This window comes from Eupeodes corollae, chromosome 2 (assembly GCF_945859685.1).
Source record: "Eupeodes corollae chromosome 2, idEupCoro1.1, whole genome shotgun sequence".
Classification (NCBI taxonomy): domain Eukaryota; kingdom Metazoa; phylum Arthropoda; class Insecta; order Diptera; family Syrphidae; genus Eupeodes; species Eupeodes corollae.
In genome coordinates, this window is record NC_079148.1 from 5,216,610 (window position 1) to 5,224,175 (window position 7,566).

The window sequence follows — 7,566 nt, forward strand, 5'->3', positions numbered from 1 at the left end:
AGGCCGAGTTGGAGGAGCGTGTATATGGAAGCAGCTTTGTGGGGTGTCCTGGAGGGCACTGCTCGCTTTATGGTCAGGAGCGCACCCAATGAATTTGGTATAATGAAAGTTGAAAAGTATATGTATCTGCTACGTGAGTGTGCATTTTGTTATGTTCCCGAGTTATTTTTTTCCTTGCAAGTTGTTTTTGTTTTTTACTTTGTAATTATCCTTTTGATGAGGTAACGAAACGGGAAATGAGGATTTGAAAATTGGAATTGTTTCTATTGTTTTTTTTTTACTTTTATTTTTATTTTTAGAGTTGCTGCTGCTGTTGGGGTAAAAATGTACTTGGGCATAATTATTTCACTGAACTCAACACAGATGAGAGGCAGGATACAAATATACACACGTATACCTGACTACCTATTGAATAAAGAAAAAAGAAATGATGATGCAAAATAAAACCATAGGATGAAAAAGCTCTACGAGCCGTTTTTGAGTATAATTTGAATTTTAATACCAGTGGCGATTTTGATTCGCACTAATATCATTCTCCTCGAGAAGGATCAGAGGATTTTTTAATTTTCAGGTGGATGATTACGTTCATAATCACTGAGTTTTCTTTTTTGTTCATCTGTGTTTCATTTAAATTTTTCATTTCTTTCACCAGATAAAACTAATAATGCTTTAGAGTGGATTTTTTTATTTTTTGAATTATTTATATAAAAATATACTTTTGTTTGTCTGCTCATGAAAAAGAAAAGGAACAGAAGCTATGTTGATACACCTCTGGACTAAATATAAAATTTTACAAAATTTTATGGTTGAATTTTAACCTTTGAAATTAAATATTGTTTTTGGAATTTTTCTTGGAAATCATTACTTCCAGTATCTAGTTAAATGAACTTAATGAAAGTTCATCTTAAATTCATTTTCACCTACAGTCGGAAAACAATAATAAATTTTTGACGGAACAAGTTTAATAAAATATTATACTTAAAAGGAATGCCAATAAAAGGTTTCATTTTAAATAGCATGTTTTATGGACAGCTGACACATAACAAGCTGTTATCCTTTAAAGTTTGAAAAGTAAAAACTACACGCTATTGATAAAATGAAACGATACAATTAAAAACACATTAAAATTGTTAAAATTCCCGCCAAAAGTGAGTAAAATTTTCTAGTCATAACTTGCGACTAAAAAACTTTTAGGCTGATGCTCGAGAAAAATCCTTTCGAACGATAATATTGAAACTAATATAATTTTACTTGTTCTGAAAATTTAGTGATGTAAAGGATCGAGATGGTGTGCTTGAGTGGTTTCACGGCAACTACAGTCTCTATTCCTCTCAGACCTTTACAGTTATGTAACAACAAGGAGAATTATTTTAGTACAAAATTTCAGACTTAAAATTCTAATTAATGTAATCAATTAAGGTGGTAGAGAAGTTAAGATAAAATGCACGACTGGGTCGCACGAACTTGATACTGTATGCAAAGAGTCTGTTTAAAAAAGTACCTACATATATAAGATTTCAAAATATACCTGTAAAATAAATTTGTCTTTAAAGATATAAATGCCATTAGATTTTTCAAAAAACATGCGACTATCCCGAATCAAAACTCATCCTAGTACAACTCATCAGGGAAATGAAAAATACTTGTAAGCATACTTAACGAAAACAATTGATTTTGTATTCAGCAAGTCAGTTCAAAGGTTTTTCCTTTGGATAGCTTTGTTTTAGTTTAATGTTAGAAGTAAATTATCTGAAGATTGAAAAGAGGAAGAACATGTTTCTTTAAATTGTAAAGCGATCGCCTATTGGTTGTGCAGGTGTCTAAAACGAATAAAGATTAGTTCATTCGCGTGCTCAGCAATGTTTCTGATGATAATGAAGGAATATCATTAGTAGATAGAAGGTAATTACTACAATCCAATCACATTCCTCCTTTCCTACAAGTTTTCAGCGTAACAATGGAGTTATTTTTGTCGTTAAATTTTAAAAGAAACAAGCATACGAACAAGTACAATATATTGCTATTCATGTGTTTTTTACAGTCAGGCTCTTATGCGTTTTGGATTTTAGTTATGAAGTGACACGTAAGTTGAAGAGGTTGTACGTAACACGTATACAGGTATAATGTCTATACGTTGAAAAAATGATTTTACTCTTACAATTACAATTTTGTTTAGGGCTTTTTCTATTTTGTTCGAAAAATATTTTTGGTATGCAGTTGTTTAGTGATTGTAAATATACGCTCTACATTTAAATTTCGTAAAAAAAATATTGACTCGTTTTTGAGAAATAGAATTTTGAAAAAAAATTCAATATTTTTTTCAAAATCCAAACAATAAAAAAATGCACTTTTGATAATCAAACATTGTTAAGTCAATATAAGAGCTTATTCAAAAAAAATTATTGAAATCTGTTCATAAGTTGCTGAGAAAATTAAAAAACAAAATTTCGGTTCTATGAGCGGTACCTTTCCTGAGTTATACAAACAAATATTTTTCTTATTAAAAGAAGCTTAGTTAAAAAATCAAACTTTGGAAAAAATTAAAAAAAAATCTATCGGTTTGTTTTTGAGAAAGTTCGAAATATCATTTTTTGACCAACAAAATTGTATGGGCACCACTGTTAGTTTTGATCTTAAAAAAAAATGAAAAAAACGCCTAACGCGAATCTGCTCAAAACCATAACTTCTAAATTTGAACTCAATTGAATCAAACAAAACAGACAGGACGGAACAGCGGAACCGACTTTTTCGACTTCTCTACCATCGTAATATCATGTTTGATTAAAATCTCGAGTTCGAAATCTTGCACGATTGCAAAACTTGCCATATACAATATACATAGTTCCTATAAGTCGGAAGTAAAAGGTGGGCGATTCCGTCCGTCTGTCTGTCTTTCCCCACCCTTAAACCTAAGCCATTGAGCGGATTGGGCTCAAACTTTTGAATATACATACAGCGAAGAAAAATAAATAGTAAACATAAAATTTTATTTAGTCAAAATCGAAAATTTAATTTTTTTCAAAATCTGCCTCACAGAATTCTAAAAAATTTGTAATATAATTTTTTTTCTTAATTTGATTTTTTCCATATAAAAAATATATTTTTATCATAACACCTTGATTAACTTACCATAGGAAGTTATTTTAATCGGTTTGATTTGCGAATTGAAATTGTTTGTTATTTCTCAACGTTTCAAGAGTTCCTAGCTCAAAGCTTAAGAACCAGTAAAAATATCTTTATACAGAAAATAATGCAAAAAGATGCAGAAAGTATTCTGAATAAAATTGAGTGAGAGGTTTTTAATTAATCAATTTAAAAAGGTGAACATTGTGGGTTACCCTAAATATCTCACGAATCAATAACGCTAGTGACTTGAACGTGAGTTTTGAAAAAAAACCAATTAACTATTTTTTTTATGTAACAACAAAATTTTCACTTTGAATATTTTACGAACAAAAAATGATCTAATATCGAAAACAATTTTGTGCAAAGAAGAATAGAAAAGAAAAGAAGAAAACATTTGGTAAAATTTTGAAAAAAATTGAATAGACAATTTTAAAAACAAACAAAAAAAGTTGGTAAACATTGATTTTCGACTTCAATATTTTGGCAAACAGTTTAGGTAATGGCTTCAAACTATTTTTATTTATAATAAATATTGTTTTTGACTTTTTTTTTATTTTGAAATAAAACTAATTGATAGTTTTTTTTACACAAAATAAGAACCTAAACTAAACATGGCTAAACGTTGGTAAAAATAATGGCTTGAGTAATTTTCTACTCAAATTTCTTTATAAAAATTTAAATAATAAACATTCTTTTCAACATTCGGTTAAATTTTAAGAAAAATCGAGAAGACAATGTTCTTATAAAAAATAAAAACCTTAACAAATCATTACTAAATGTTGGTAAGAATTTACGTTCGACTTAAAAATCTTTCCAAAAATCATAAATATTGACTTTGAGTTATTTTTATCTCACAGAAAATATTGTTTTAAAATCTAAAAGTTCGTTTTTTTTTTAAACGTAGGTGCACAGCATTGTTAAAAATTGATGTTCGGTACTCGATATTTCTTGAATAATAGAAGACATCGCCTTCAAATTTATTTCATTCATCCGATTTGTATTTGTTTACATAAGAAATAGAAATTTTTAATACAAAAATTGCTTTCGACTAAAAATCTCGTTAACAAAAAAAAATTTTGAGATCAAACTATTTTTCCTTAGAATTATTTAACTAACAACTTTTTAAACAGAACTTGATAACGTACAATCCTTCTAAGCAAGACAAGTCGACAGACGAGATGGGAAGTTATCTGTGTGGGTCGCATCCCAACCTCTTTTTTTGTTTTCAAATTTTCCGAAGAACCCATCAACTTATTTAACTAATGTATTTCTTAACAAGATTCTTGTATTGGACTTTGTGAAATAAAAAAATCCTAAGGATATTTTAGTCACATATCATATCTTTTGCTAGAAGCAAACAGAAGCTTCTAGCTAAAGCTTGGTTTCATGTTAACAAAAAAAAAAACACAGGAAAAAGCTAAAGCTAGAAAATTTCACTTTCTCTTGAAATTTTTCCATTCAGTCATTCACAAAAGTATTCGGAAATAAACGCAATATCAATAAATCGTGAATTTTCTTCTATGTTAAAATTAAAAACTTCATATATTTATTTTTTTACACAAATAGAAATAAAATTATAAAGAAAAAAAATTACAACAAAACAAATTTAATGATGGTAAAAAGAAGTTACATAAAACAAATCAAACAATTATTCGGAATATTTCTGGTGTATTTAAAAGAATCCAAAGCCTGGTATTGTGCGCAGTGTTCTTTGGGTCAATATCTTGTGGAATTCGGAAACGGCCCGAAAGACCAAATTTTTCGGCACTTATCCCCAAATTATGTTTTAAAATTTGGAGATCATTATTGATTTCTGTTGCAGAGGTAAGCGGTTTTTCTTTCACTTATCGTATTAATTTTTCTGGTTTACAACAACGATGTAAATTTTGCAAAGAATTTCTTTGTAAAATGCTATGAATTTACACAAACAGCAATATCTTTTAATATTTTACCGTCATCACGTACGGTTGATTCTTTAGACTATCTGCCCATTTTTCCAATAACGTCTCGATACAGTTTCTTTAACAAGATTCAAGAACCGGATAACACGAATACTGCATTAGAACTAATTCTAGGTATGCGTGAAAAAACTAATGTCAAAGTTTTGGGCTAGAGTCATTGGGTTTACTTCAAATTATAAACGTTATAATACAATGTAGGAATATTTTTGTGAGATGGTTTTTGCTACTCTTTTTTCATAACCTTACCCATCCCTTTGTTTCTAATTTCATTTATCGTGTCACAGTGGTCAAATGAAAGAGAAAAAGAATAGGATCCAGCACAGGTTTTTTTTTTCAATAAATAATTTAATTACAAACAAAAACAAGCACAGTTATAATTTGTTATAAGTGTATTCCGAATACTTTTTTGAATGACAGTATACTGGCTTAAAAGCTTTGGCTAATGCTATTATTTTCGTTACTGAAAAGCAAAAGAAAGCACATTTTGGAGTTTGATGATTGACGTATTGGTCCAAGAAAATTTTAATAATGCCGTCCTTCAGCTAGACAAATTATATCCACTACTCATCGAGATAAAGCTTATCGGATGGACCATAATCATTCAAATTTTGTTCAGCAGACATAGCGTTTTATTGTCATCCCCTTGAGCCTGCTTTGCTTTTAAAAAACGGGTAGATCAAATACAATGGTTTTTATAAATTAAATTTGTCCCCATATTATTTTTATCAAACTTCGTTTCCTTAGCGATATTCTATATAGACTGTTTCTGCGGTTTTTGTCAAACAAATACCAAAATATAAATAGAGCCTTAAGGTTGTTCTACAAAAATTGATAGAAGAATGATATAATTTTCCTGCCTATAGTTCATTCATGTATATTTTCAAGACCCGCGAGTCCTGAACCTAGCTTCATCACTCTGTTTCCACTCTCTGCTTGTACGTATTTATCAGAAAGTCTTAAATGTTTAGAGAAAGCAATATTTATTCAATCGAAAGTTTAAAAAGCTCATAGAAACTAGTATTTTTCTGAACATTTTACAGTTTCTAGTTTCGATTTTCCTGCGAATCGACGGAGAGTTTTTCAAACGTTTTACACATACTGTTGTGCGTTCAACTCCAACATCTTGTCCTTCACCTAACTGTAATCCATATTTACTCAGATATCTCAAAAATATCTGCTTAATCTCTACGCTTTATTATTTAACCTAAAAAGTAATAAGCAATCTGCTACACATTTTCTTTTAAATATCAAAATAACCTATGAAAGTTATCACCACTAATTTCTCACTATTTTTATTAAACTTTGGCTGTCGCACGCCTATAAACTCGTTCATATTCGTTCTTCAAGTTTTCTAATAAAGGGTTTAGGAATCTTGATTTGTATGTAGCTTTAACTATAATATTGTATCTTAAATTATTATCAATCAAATCATTTGGAGTTTAAGCTTTAAAAATAAGCTAAAGCCACATAAATCAAGTTTTAGCTACTTTAAAATACCTATTACTAGAAAACATCCTTTAGTTTCTATGTAAAGCATATTTTTAATTAAACAAAACCCAGCTTTGACTTAATAATCCCCGTGTTAGCTTAATTTTTTTTAATTCACACCATTGTCTAAGTAATGTTTGATGATTAAAAATGTAGAAATTATTTTTGGATTTATATTTCGTGGGTGTTATTTCACTGTACTTTTATGAATCTGACGTTTATGTGTAAAAACCACACATGAAATAACCCCAATGGATTTATTTCCCAAATGAAGCTTTTCGTGTTAACAAATTTTCAATACTTTTTTGCATAAATTAAAAAGCTTTATAATACGATTATTTGGTTTCCTTTTACTATTTCCTTGCTAAATTTCTTTGACTACATATAATTGCTCCAAGCTTCTTGAGAAGTTACGGTACTTGTGAAGTTTCGTAATTTTGTTTTATTTCAAATACTTTTTCCTTGACTTCTTATTATGCAGCAAAACCGCCTAAACTGAAGCTTAAATTCATTTTCAAGAACGAACATTTGTAACATAAATCCTAAGGCAATTTTCTAAGGTATATATTACGAGTATTAACTTTGCCGCTCGCTTGTCTTAACATCGCGTCGTCGGTCGTTGCCGTTGTCGTAGTCGTCGTCGTCGTTGCTCTCACGTATAACCTCGTTTCCTTTTGGATGTCAACAAAAAGTCGCGCGGTCATTGTCGTTTTCTTTTAATGAAAAAAGTGTTCAAGTCACGCTATAACAAGAGTGAATCCCACAAGGCATTCGTCCTTTTTATCCTTGCAAAAGATTTTCACTCGCGCGCTAACATTTATATCCTTTTAGTGAGCGCAAGGACTATATATGCCTTCCTTTAGGTACTAATATACAAATAAAAAGAAAGCGAATAAATCCTTGTTCCTTGAACAAAAAAAAAGTTTAAAAAACGAAAAACCAACCAAACTTAAACATATACATATACATACTCGTATATATATATTTACCT